This window comes from Rosa chinensis, chromosome 6, assembly GCF_002994745.2.
Source record: "Rosa chinensis cultivar Old Blush chromosome 6, RchiOBHm-V2, whole genome shotgun sequence".
Classification (NCBI taxonomy): domain Eukaryota; kingdom Viridiplantae; phylum Streptophyta; class Magnoliopsida; order Rosales; family Rosaceae; genus Rosa; species Rosa chinensis.
Window position 1 is genome coordinate 19496507 of NC_037093.1, and position 12558 is coordinate 19509064.

At 38.0% G+C, this 12558-nt stretch overlaps 1 long non-coding RNA gene and 3 pseudogenes across 1 annotated transcript; 2 read left to right on the plus strand and 2 right to left on the minus strand.

The window, feature by feature from the left end:
* The first annotated feature begins 892 nt into the window (after nt 1–892).
* LOC112172368 lies at nt 893–3358 on the plus strand (annotated as a pseudogene).
* A 1011-nt stretch (nt 3359–4369) lies between these two features.
* LOC112171002 lies at nt 4370–5803 on the minus strand (annotated as a pseudogene).
* Nucleotides 5804–5827: 24 nt separating this feature from the next.
* LOC121048920 lies at nt 5828–7449 on the minus strand. The gene is made up of 4 exons (XR_005801828.1): nt 6668–7449; nt 6368–6538; nt 6191–6293; nt 5828–5956 (listed from the first exon to the last, which is right to left on the minus strand). It is a non-coding gene; the product is annotated as an uncharacterized LOC121048920 (long non-coding RNA).
* Nucleotides 7450–9617: 2168 nt separating this feature from the next.
* Nucleotides 9618–11926, plus strand: LOC112171004 (annotated as a pseudogene).
* The last annotated feature ends 632 nt before the right edge of the window (nt 11927–12558 follow it).

Consider the following 12558-nt stretch of genomic DNA (forward strand, 5'->3'; position numbering starts at 1 on the left):
TTAATTATATATATACGTACTTATGCGCAAGCATAAGCATAAGCATAAGCTAGCCCCCATGTACCGGCCCTCTTTCAAAAAAAAAAAAAAAAAAAGCCATCCATTTATGCAATTCAGCAATAAATTGTATTATTCAATTTTCTCTTTTGGTTTTGTTTGTTTGGGTAGTTATTCTGAGCTGGTTATGTAGTTATTCTAAGCAGCTGGCTATAACGTACTTATAAGATCTGGCAATCTATTACTAAGTAGGATTTTTTTTTTTTTTAAAAGACTAGGTAGGATTATAAAGGTTTTAAATTTTGTTTTTGTCCAATATTTTTCATAATCTTAATCATATATAGAAGAGAAATTACACAAAATGATTTATCTTTATAACAAATTACATATAAGTTTAGGTTCTTATTTGAGAGGTTGCTGGACGAGAGGTGAGATGTCAAGGGTTCACTGCTCCTGCGCTTTTGTCTTTGTCATACAGTTGTAGTGCAAGTTTAGAGTCAGTATATAGAGTTCCAGTGGGAAGTCTAGAGGCCATTTCTGAATAAGAGATGTCGCCTAAAACTCGTTGTAAGCAGTTCATTATTAATGAAGTTCTTATTTGATCAAAAAAAAAAAAAAAGTTTAGGTTCTTCTCTTCCTATTCAAGCTTAATTAACACCCTTTTGAATAGATCTATTCAAGCTAATCATATTTTGCTTGCAAATTTCGTATGAAACTTCTGCAATTTCTACCTACTGTTGATTAACATCACCCCTCAATTTAACAAATTAAACTTATAGTATGTTAACGTTTTCTATTCTTCCCAGCTCTATACAACCACTAGCCCTCGACCGATCATGCCACACCAAACATACTTGACATTGCATACAATTAAGTAGAATTAGTGGCTTCAAGAATGGCAAAAAGCAACAACTTCTTCTGGGCATTCTTACGTCTCTTCTCATGTTCAGTTGCGTTCTTTTTCATTCCAGCCAAAGCTGCATTGAAGACCTACCAGTTCGATGTGAGTGCTTCAGGAACCTGAGCTTCCTCTACTGATTTTGCTTACACTTTAACAAAACCTTACATATATGTTTTTCATTTATTTGCAGATTCAAGTGAAGAATGTGAGCAGGTTGTGCCATTCTAAGCCAATTGTTACAGTTAATGGGATGTTCCCTGGACCTACAATCTATGCTAGAGAAGGCAATACACTTCTAGTTAATGTTACCAACCATGCACGGTATAACATGTCAATTCATTGGTAAGACTTTTCAGTGTTAAGGCAAAAGGATATTATGATAGGATGCATCTATGAACACAATCTGTGTTACTAATGAAACATTTGGTGGATTTATTTTCCAGGCATGGTCTAAGGCAATATTATAGAAATGGGTGGGCAGATGGACCTGCTTATATAACACAATGTCCGATCAAGACTGGAAACTTTTACACCTACAATATGACAATCACAGGGCAAACAGGAACTCTATGGTGGCATGCTCACATATTTTGGCTGAGAGCCACTGTCTATGGAGCAATTGTCATCGTGCCTAGACAGGGGACTGGCTTTCCTTTTCCTCAGCCTTACAGAGAAACTAATCTTGTGTTGGGTGAGTTTGAGTTATTGTAAGCTCTCATAAGTGCCTTGCACCGGCCTTTTTCTTGTACTAAAAGATACTCACCTATATATCTAATTGCAATATTCTTTTGAAAATGGCACAGGAGAATGGTGGAATAACGATGTTGAAGAGTTGTTAAACAAGGGAACAGACTGGGATTGCCTCCGAATATGTTAGATGCACATACCATTAATGGGAAGCCAGGGCGGCTCTTCCCATGCTCTGATGAAAAACGTAAGTCAGGCCAATCATGTTATGTTACCACTGCAAATCTAGGCCAATGCATATAATTAACCACTGAAAATAGTATGGCAATGGACATAAAATATGAGTACGTGATAAGATGACATTTCAATGAGTCAAACTGATAACTTGGCTAGCACTTCTTTTCATAACGCAACTATTTGGACCGACAATTTTGCATTCTCATTTCTCATTTTTGCTATCTCAGAAACCTTTGCAATGGAGGTTGAACAGCAAAAGACTTACCTGCTACGGATCATCAATGCTGCACTCAATGACGAGCTATTCTTTGCAATTGCTGGCCACAATTTGACAGTACGTGGTAGAGGTTGATGCAGTCTATACCAAACCATTACATCTCAGGCAATACTAATTGCACTGAGCCAGACCACAAATGTTCTTGTTCAGGCAAACCAAGTCCCTAGTAGATACTTCATGGCTGCAAGATCATTCATGGATGCACCTCTTTCCATAGACAACAAAACTGCCACTGCAATCCTAAAATATAAAGGCATCCTTAATTCTGTGCTGCCAGTCCTTTCCCAACTTCCAGCACTCAATGACACAGCTTTTATACTGAGCTACAATGCCAAGCTGAGAAGCCTAAACACAGCTAAGTACCCAGCAAATGTACCTCTTAAAGTCAATAGACATCTTTTCTACACAGTTGGTTTGGGAATCAACCAATGCACTACTTGCCTGAATGGAACACAGCTCACTGCTTCTTTGAACAGCATCACATTCGTGATGCCCCAAGTTGGACTGCTTCAAGCTCATTACTTCAACACCAAGGGGGTATTTTCCACAGATTTCCCTGACCGCCCACCAACACCGTTCAATTACACTGGTGCACCAGTCACTGCCAACCTTGGGACTAAACTAGGCACTCGGCCAAGCAAGATTGCCTTTAATTCGACAGTAGAGTTGGTGCTACAAGACACCAATCTTCTCACAGTGGAATCCCATCCAATCCACCTTCATGGTTAAAATTTCTTCATTGTTGGGAGTTGGGACCAGAGTTGGCAACTTTGACCCCAAGAAGGACCCAGCTAAGTTTAACTATCCTCCTGAAAGAAACACTGTTGGAGTTCCCACCGGTGGTTGGGCTGCCATAAGGTTCAGGGCTGATAATCCAGGTAAACACATCAGATTAACCACATAACCTGCTGCATTAAACTTCAAAGCTCAAAGTTACTAATTGAGCAAAACTATTGTATTCAAGATATTTTACTGACCCAATGAAAAATATCTGCTCATGTATATGGTGTGGTTCATGCACTGCCACTTGGAGCTGCATACTAGCTGGGGAATGAAGACTGCCTTTGTGGTAGAAAATGGGAAAGGCTCAAATCAATCTATCCTGCCTCCACCTGCAGACCTTCCACCTTGTTAGTTCCTTCCTTGTACCGGATCGACTAACTCAGAAGTCAGAACGGAGTTATTAGGAGGAACAATAAGGGACTTATTTGGGGTCATTTGCCTGAAAATTCTCGCAATCATATCGACAATGCAGACTTCTGCAAACATTCATTTAAAACTCGTGACTGAAGAGACCAATAAAAGTGTACCTTGTATACTATTGAATGCTAAAGTAGTTCCTCTTTTGTGCAACAAATTAGCCAGGATTTTTATTTTTAACACTATAAGATCTGAAAATGAATGGATTGTAAGATTTTTATGGACTTATCAATACTCAGTATGGAATCTAACAGCTTAGCTACATACAAATGAAAGATGAAAAATAAATTTTGTACTCAAACTAAGAACACAACATGCAGGCACAATCAACATAAGCATGATGATAAAATGAACGAAATATAAAACATACACCTCTTATCTGAGCAACCCTTTATGCAGTACCTCTCAATGGGGCAGAAAAGAATGTAGTGCTTGTAATTGCTACAGTAAGGACCTAAGACTCTATATAGGCATTGTAGGGCTTAGTACCTCCCATAGAGGATTCCAAGTCCTAATTATAATATAGGCCTTTGTCCTAATTAGGATTCTAAGTCCTAATTAATATAGGCCTTTGTCGACATGTTACGGATATTTATGTTATGAATATTTATGATACAAGTAATGGCCAAAATATGAATTGTATCCATTGTATCCATCATGAATAATAAGGACATAAGAATATCATTACATTGCCAATTACTTATTCTGCAATATATGTAGCTAAGTTGTGAGTATTGATAAGTCCATAATCTTAAATTGATCTAATAACATTGACAGAATTGCAGTCGACATTAATTCAAACTCAGCAACAAAGTGCCAAACAAATACAATAGTATATTGCTAATCGTAACATAATCATATATGAACCACATGCACAAAGGTTCACTTGGACATTTTCTCGAACACATATATAGTGGTCATTTAGAAAGCACAATGAAAGAATTTTTCATTACGTACAGAAGATTTATGTCATGAACATAACTTGCGGATCAAAAACGTGATGCAAACGTTATTTCACTTACTCTTGCTTTTCAAGTGAATTTTGATGGGGCTATTACTAATAGAAACATCTAATGGAAGTACGGGTGGTAGTGCTCAATGAAAGTAGAGGTCTGTTGGGCAAGGATGCTTTTCAACAAGTTGAGTAATAATTTTGGCCTGAATTAGGAAGAAAAAGAAAATTAATAATTTTGTCTCCCACGATTATAAAAGAGATCACACAAAATAGAGTATGCAATGAGACAGTGTACCTGAAGGGTCTTTGTTCAGCTGCAAGAACATCTGCAAATTTTTCCCCGTGATATGATTTCTTTGTTGAAGCCAATCTTCTCGCACAGTTTTCCAAGGTTAAACTTCCCTACAAACAGAAAACTAAATGACAACTACAACTTGCAGAATTTAAGGGTCTTATCTGAACACCAACAAAAGGGTATGAAGACTTTTCACGGCAAACAAATAAAAAAGATCACGAGTATCACAAATATCTATTACGCACTTAGATGTGTCTGTCTCTGTGCTTTTACCATGGTGGATATAGATCACTTTGATACTACCCAATCAACTTCCCCTTTTAATAGTCCTACTCCTACCAACATTGTTTTTTCTCCAACTCAATTATATAACATATATTCATATTCACCTGTGACAACTCCAATGGAACTAGTTAAGGTTAGATTTTCTGCAACAACGGCATCTGCTGCCATAGCCATATAGTATCCTCCACTTGCTGCCACATCAGACATTGACGCAATGACCGGTTTTGATGCAGCCAAAAGTTTGATTTCCCTCCACATCCTGCAAACCATTAAGTCATTAATAAGTCAGGGCAACTAGTTAACTGCATGCAGACATAGACAGCGCAACAATTCTTCTGCCAAACAGCATTTGACAACACATCAGAGAATTATATAGTTTAGGATCACGTGTTACATTAATATATACTAGCACTTACAAATCAGAAGCAAGGGCATCACCTCCAGGGCAGTCAATTCAGATAATAGCAGCTTTGTATCTTTTTGATTCTGGAGATGGACAAAAGAATATCATAAGATACAGGCTAAAGATTGGAACAAATGATGATGCAAATTAACTGTTCTCAGAGTTCTCAATTCCAAAACACGAGATATTACATGATTAAGCAATGAACTTAATTTAGAAAGACCACAATACCTCTTATAGTATGGATCTTTTCAATGAACTGTTCTCCAACAATAGACGATCCAGGTAGACTAAAAGAATCTCGTACACAACTACTACTGCCTGAGGCTCTTATTATGGCTATCTTGTCTTTACCGCCTGATAATCCAAGAGTCCATTTCCGAACCTTAGAATATTTCCTGTTGCAATCAAGAAGAAGGGAATAAGTAACGTATGGTTTTTATCGATCAGACCATATGAATCACCGCAAACCAGAATTCACATACTGATGACTACCTGTAATCAACCATAGGAAGCTTTTTCTGTTTTTGTACTCCAAGTCTTTCCTTCAACATTGAAGTAACCCAAAAGGAATGCTTATTACTTCAATGCTTCCTGAATATGATCACATAAAGAAAAAAGCTTTCAAGAACAACTACTCCCCAGATGACTTTCTATCAAATTTCAACAACTGAACAATGTAATCATAACATATCCAAAATTAGTAAACTGCAAGAGCCCTGCATAGTGCACCAAATTTAGACCAGGTAATTATCCTGTCATTGATTCAATACACACTGACAAATTTAAGGAGCATGGAGGGAAACTGAACTTTAGACATGCTCTCAACTCTCTGTAAATATACTTTCTATAATATCTGGATCCAAAACATATCAATATAGCCTTCTCATCCCCCAGTTCTCTAAATGTTTGATCTATGGAACAAATATTGGTTCTCTAAACATTAAGCATACCTCATCATCATACTGTATGTTTGTGATCTAGCCCTTTCTTTCAGCTTCTCTACATGGTACACCCCTTCATTAACAGACTTCTCAATATCTTCTCTCTTTTTTTCTGCAGAAAAATTTAGGAAGTCAATAGGTTATTTGAAGACCACAAGATTAGCCAAATACCAAATCTCAAAGCACCTCTTGTAGAAGAAATTATGTCCAGCCAGTTCCCATATATGTTATCGAGCAATGCTGTCAGCATGTCTCAATTTTCGTCGGACATGGTCGGGCGCGCAAGTTGGTCAACAGAACTTTTATATTTACCAATCCTTTCCACTTGTGGCTCAACTCCAATTTTCTCAAGAACCGCTGAAAAACAAAATTCCATGCAAACCTCAGTTAGTAAGTGATTTCAGTCATCAGTATCCAGGCAAAACCATAACATTCATATTTCGAAGTTAATATATAAATGGGGAGAAGAATACTGGAGGAACTAACCTCTAACAAATGATGCCTGAACACTGAGACGAAACAGAGAAAATTAAGCACTTGGAGGGGCATAAATCTCTTGACAAGCAGAAGCAAGGTAATATTCTTTTTTACTACAAGCAGGTGCATATGCCACAACAAACTTACCTACAAGAATCTCCATATAAGCTCAAATTGAAGTTAGAAAAACCAAAAACCACAGCTCTTTGAAAATCAACACCAAACACTGTAAATACACAAAAAATCAAAAGCAAAAAAAAATGTGAGAATGGATCAAAACCAAGGATAAGCAAAGAGCATTCGGAGCTCTTCCACAGGCTCGCCTCCTGAAACTGAAACTCGCCGCTCGGATAGTCGTTGTCCGTCGTAGCTTTGGCATCCTCAGGCGCTGAAACGGTGCCGTTTTCGGTCGATTCGTCTGGTTTGGTGGCGGAGGACGAGGAGTCGTCTAAGGCGCGGAGGGAGAGACGACGAGTCGATCAAATCCAGACCCATCTCTGCTCTTGCCTTCTTGGTTTTCACGACAACCCAAAATTCAAAAATTACAATTGGACGTTGGATTTGAAAGAATTTCATATAAACACAGTGATGACTATTGATTATTCAGAATATATATATATATATATATATATGTGTGTGTGTGTGTGTGTGAACTTATACCAGAATTATTGAATGGATTGAAAGTTTTTTCTGGTCATAACGAGATGAAGAGTAACATGGGAGAGACGAAAGATGAAGAGAGAGACGAATGGGAGGAGAGATTTTATTTCTGTGAGAAAGTAGCATCGACTGTATCAGATAATTAAATCAGAAGGTTTTAACTTTAACTAGACTCCAAACACATGCATAAAAACACAGCCCTGCCTATGGATAAGATAATTACGTGCGAAGTTATTTCACAAAATATAGAGAAAATTACTGCACACACTTTGATTTTTATTTTTATTTTTTTTAATTTTTTTTATTTTTGTTTTATTTGTTAGTTGACCATTTTATCTTTATTAAATATTTCATTTCAAATATTTTCTAATATTTTAAAGATATTTTAATATAACTTTTCTGTTTTGACTGAAGAACTCTCTACGGATATACTTTTAAAAAAAAATAATAATATGCTTGTAGTACTGGCCTGCAAGTCTCTTACAAAATAATCGATTCTCGTTACTTCTTAAGCACAATTCGCCTCAAGTAGTTGTCATCAAAAACAAAACCCTCGCCTCAATTTCGTACTAGGTCATGACAAAACTATAGTAGTTGTTTTTCTTGGCCTTGACAACTCCCAAGTATCTGCGCCCTCGAGGCCTCCAATACTCCCACACCCTCTCCCAAGTAAGTACCTATAAATACAGAGTTGTTCTTTTTGAGAATACACGAGGAAGTTGTCTCTATAAGACCCCAGTGTGTAAAAATGAAGCCATTATTCCAGAAAATCAGCAGCCTCTTTAATGGTCCTCCTCCTGGCAGCGACCAAGATGTAGAAGCCCAACCAGACAAAGCTCAAGCTACTAGGTACCGCAACTTGGATTGGGCAAAGATATTTGTTGTCTTCTGCCTGGCATCAGCCATTGCTATAGCTCTGCTATCAGCTCAAGTCTACTCTCAGCTCCCTCTAACCTTCTACTTCCTCTCATTCACCCTCATTTTCTCCTTTACCTGTTTCTTCATTGCTAAATTCATTCACTTGACCCGTCCCCAACCGGCTCAAGTACTTGACCGATTTGGCATTTTCTTTGGCGTGACAGCATTTTTCATTTCCATTACAATTCCGTTTCCTTTGTGGTTCAAATGTACCACCGGTCTCATCTATCTGCTCTCCTGGCTTGCAATTCTAGTTTGTAAATGATGATTATATTTTGGGGTCGCTCTGTCTCTCCGATTATCATTTTCTGTGTGGTCTGTCTGTTTTACCTTCTTCATTCATGGGGTCTATTGGTTAATTTGCAATCTCATTTTTTAGTTACTGCTATGCTTGGCAAGAAAGTAACATAAATATAATTAAGCACCTAGTTCTACTACGACTTGTTTAGTCATTAGTCGATGTTTTTTCAATCTGGTTCTGGACATTATTTGTCCTTATTTTGGGAATGAAGAAGGCGTAGTTGTTCCTTTTTGGTTGCTACCTCATGTCTAACCGTCTATCAAGACAATTGGTATTGTTTCTTTTTTTGAACCATTCTGGTCAAATAAAAATCGCAAGTACCAAGCTATACTGCAAGAGCTTTGTTCCTATGGATTGCCAAAGTTGTGTCTCCTCGTTCAACAAGACTAACGAAATCAAAAAATCCTGAAAACATTTGTAGTCGAAAGTGTAACATGGCAACAGAGCGAAAATTGAATATATACAGATGTTTTAAATGTTATATAGGGGTTTTAAATTGAATACGCGGATGTACAATTTCTAAAATGGCTCTTTCCCCTTTGTCATCATCCTACAAAAAAAATTGGCTGCACTTCCTGACAATAGAAAATGCACACTTAACCCAGAGATTAAGAAAAGAAAAGACAGAAAGAAAACGGATAAAGGTTTACGGAACCAAGGTAATCTCGTTTCAAATTGAGTTTTATTGGAATTAGAAGCACCCCCCGGTCTCTGAAACATGATTCCACCTAGCCGGGCTTAACCTTTCTGAACAAGGAAACAGAACGGTACTCAAAGAGGGGATGTGACTCGAGGGTTCATTAAATAACAGACCTACTCCGTCTCAAAATTCATTTTCAGAAACATATTTCTCCAAAAAATGGCTTGGCTAGATTACTGAAGCTGTTGACACTTACTGCAGCAGCATATCTCTTCATGACATCGACCACTTCTGGCTTCGTAATCTCTTCCTTGTTTGATGCGTTGCAAAGATAGTAAAGTGACCCAATTGCATAATTCACCTAACAATCAATCACATATCAATTATGATGTATCATTCAGATTTCAGACAATAAATCAAGTGAAGTTTAGAAATACTGAAATACTATTAGATGCACAGATAAGTCCAGATACAGAAAAGTACTATAGTACTTTTTGGATGGAATTGAAGTCATGTTGCCTACGATTTCCTACATAACAGTGTTTCTAACTGGGCTTGATAAACATTGAATAATAAGGGGATCCCACCATACTGACTGATAATTGCTGCATAAGCTGGATCTGCATTACTAAGATACTGAAGTAGAATTAGATACCAAAGTCATGCACACTAGTGTTAGCCATTTACAATATAGTCAGTTTAAGAAACTAAGAGCTGCAGCCCAATGACATAGGATTGGCAAAAGGATAAACATGCAGACTCACCCGGGCAACATTTGCAGATCCCACCTACCCCAAATTCCACAAGCTTCTCATTTGGTTTTGTTATGCAGTCCAGAAAAAGTTCCACCACATTGAGCTGTTTGTAATCTTAAAAATACTTGTCAGGCCGGATTTGTATGCAGGACATTTAACCTTCATAGCCAAATCAATTCAACATCAAAGCAGGTCTCCTATACCTGGTGCAAATCAGTATAGTTATAAGTAAAAAAACCAGATCTAAAGTGTAAGATTTGATAAAATTTACTCCTAAAGATGAACCACGGGTCATCATTACAACACAATAGCAGAGGAAATCATATTGAAACCATCACAGAATCACACAATTTTGAACGAACAAGTCCTGTTCTGTACATACTTCCTGACTACAAAAGACCCTTCAAACCTCGATCAACCATTATTAAACAGCAACAAGCTTGGCCGGTGGTCCGACATTGTTCTTTTGAAAATGGCACAGGAGAATGGTGGAATAACGATGGTGAAGAGGTTGTTAAACAAGGGAACAGACTGGGATTGCCTCCGAATATGTCAGATGCACATACCATTAATTTGAAGCCAGGGCCGCTCTTTCCATGTTCTGAAAAACGTAAGTCAGCCCATTCATGTTATGCTACCACTGCAAATCTAGGCCAATGACCACTGAAAATAGTATGGCAATGGACATAAAATATGAGAGTACGTGATACAATGACATTTCAATGAGTCAAACTGATAACTTGGCTAGCACTTCTTTTCATAAGCAATTATTTGGACCGGCAATTTTGCATTCTCATTTTCGCTATCTCAGATACCTTTGTAATGGAGGTTGAACAGGGAAAGACTTACCTGCTACGGATAGTCAATGCTGAACTCAATGATGAACTATTCTTTGCAATTGCTGGCCACAACTTGACAGTGGTAGAGGTTGATGCAGTCTATACCAAACCATTTACATCTCAGACAATACTAATTGCACCAGGCCAGACCACAAATGTTCTTTTTCGGGCAAACCAAGTCCCTAGTAGATACTTCATGGCTGCAAGGTCATTCATGGATGCACCTCTTTCCGTAGACAATAAAACTGCCACTGCAATCCTACAATATAAAGGCATCCCTAATTGCTGCCAGTCCTTTCCCAACTTCCAGCACTCAATGACACAGCTTTTGTACTGAGCTACAACGCCAAGCTGAGAAGCCTAATGTACTTCTTAAAGTGGATAGACATCTTTTGTACACAATTGGTTTGGAATCAACCAATGCACAACTTGCCTGAATGGAACACAGCTCACTGCTTCCTTGAACAACATCACTTTCATGATGCCTCAAATCGGGCTGCTTCAAGCTTATTACTTCAACACCAAGGGGGTATTTTCCACAGATTTCCCTGACCGCCCACCAACACCATTCAATTATACTGGTGCCCCACTCACTGCCAACCTTGGGACTAAACTAGGCACCTGGCTAAGCAAGATCGCCTTTAACTCGACATTAGAGTTGGTGCTACAAGATACCAATCTTCTCACTGTGGAATCCCATCCAATCCACCTTCATGGTTACAATTTTTTCATTGTTGGGACCGGCGTTGGTAACATTGACCCCAAGAAGGACCCGGCTAAATTTAACTTGGTGGATCCTCCTGAAAGAAACACCATGGAGTTCCCACCGGTGGTTGGGCTGCCATAAGTTCAGGGCTGATAAACCTGGTAAATATATCAGAATAACCAAATAACCTGCTGCATTAAACTTCAAAGCTCAAAGTTACTTACAGTGCAAGATTTGTTTTTTACTCAGCTGAGAGAACTTATTATTTGTATACAAGATATTTTACTGACCCATTGAACAATATTTGATCATGTACAGGTATGTGGTTCATGCACTGTCACTTGGAGCTGCATACTAGCTGGGGAATGAAGACTGCCTTTGTGGTAGAAAATGGGAAAGGCTCAAATCAATCTATCCTACCTCCAACTGTAGACCTTCCACCTTGTTAGTTTCTTCCTCGTACCGGATAACTAACTCAGAACAGAGTTATTAGCAGGAATAATGTTTGGGGTCATTCGCCTGACAATTCTTGCAATCCTATCGAAAATGCAGAGTTCTGCAAACGTTCAGTCAATACTTGTGATTGACGAGACCAATAAAAGTGTGCATTGTATCAGAGACTATTGAATGCTAAATTAGTCCCTCTTTTGTGCAACAAATTACCAGGATTTTTATTATTGACACTGGAAGAGCTGAAAATGAATTGATCATATAACAATGGTGGAATTGCTGTCAACATTCAAACTAAAGCAAGAACACGCCAAACAAATACAAGAGTGCATTTCTTGGTCGTAACATAAACACCTGTGAATACGCATGCACAAATGTTCACTTGGACATTTTCACAAACACAGTGATCATTTAGAAATCACGATGAAAGAATTTTGCACTACAGAGGATTTATATCATGAAAATAACTTACTGATCAAAAGCGTAATGCAAATGTAACTTGACTCACTACTTTTGCTTTTCAAGTGAATTTTGATGGGGCCATAATTAGTAGGTAGCCTACTAGACAGTACATATAATTATCATAACCTTTCTTGTTTTATACCTGTCAGGCTGTGAGCTTCAATGAACA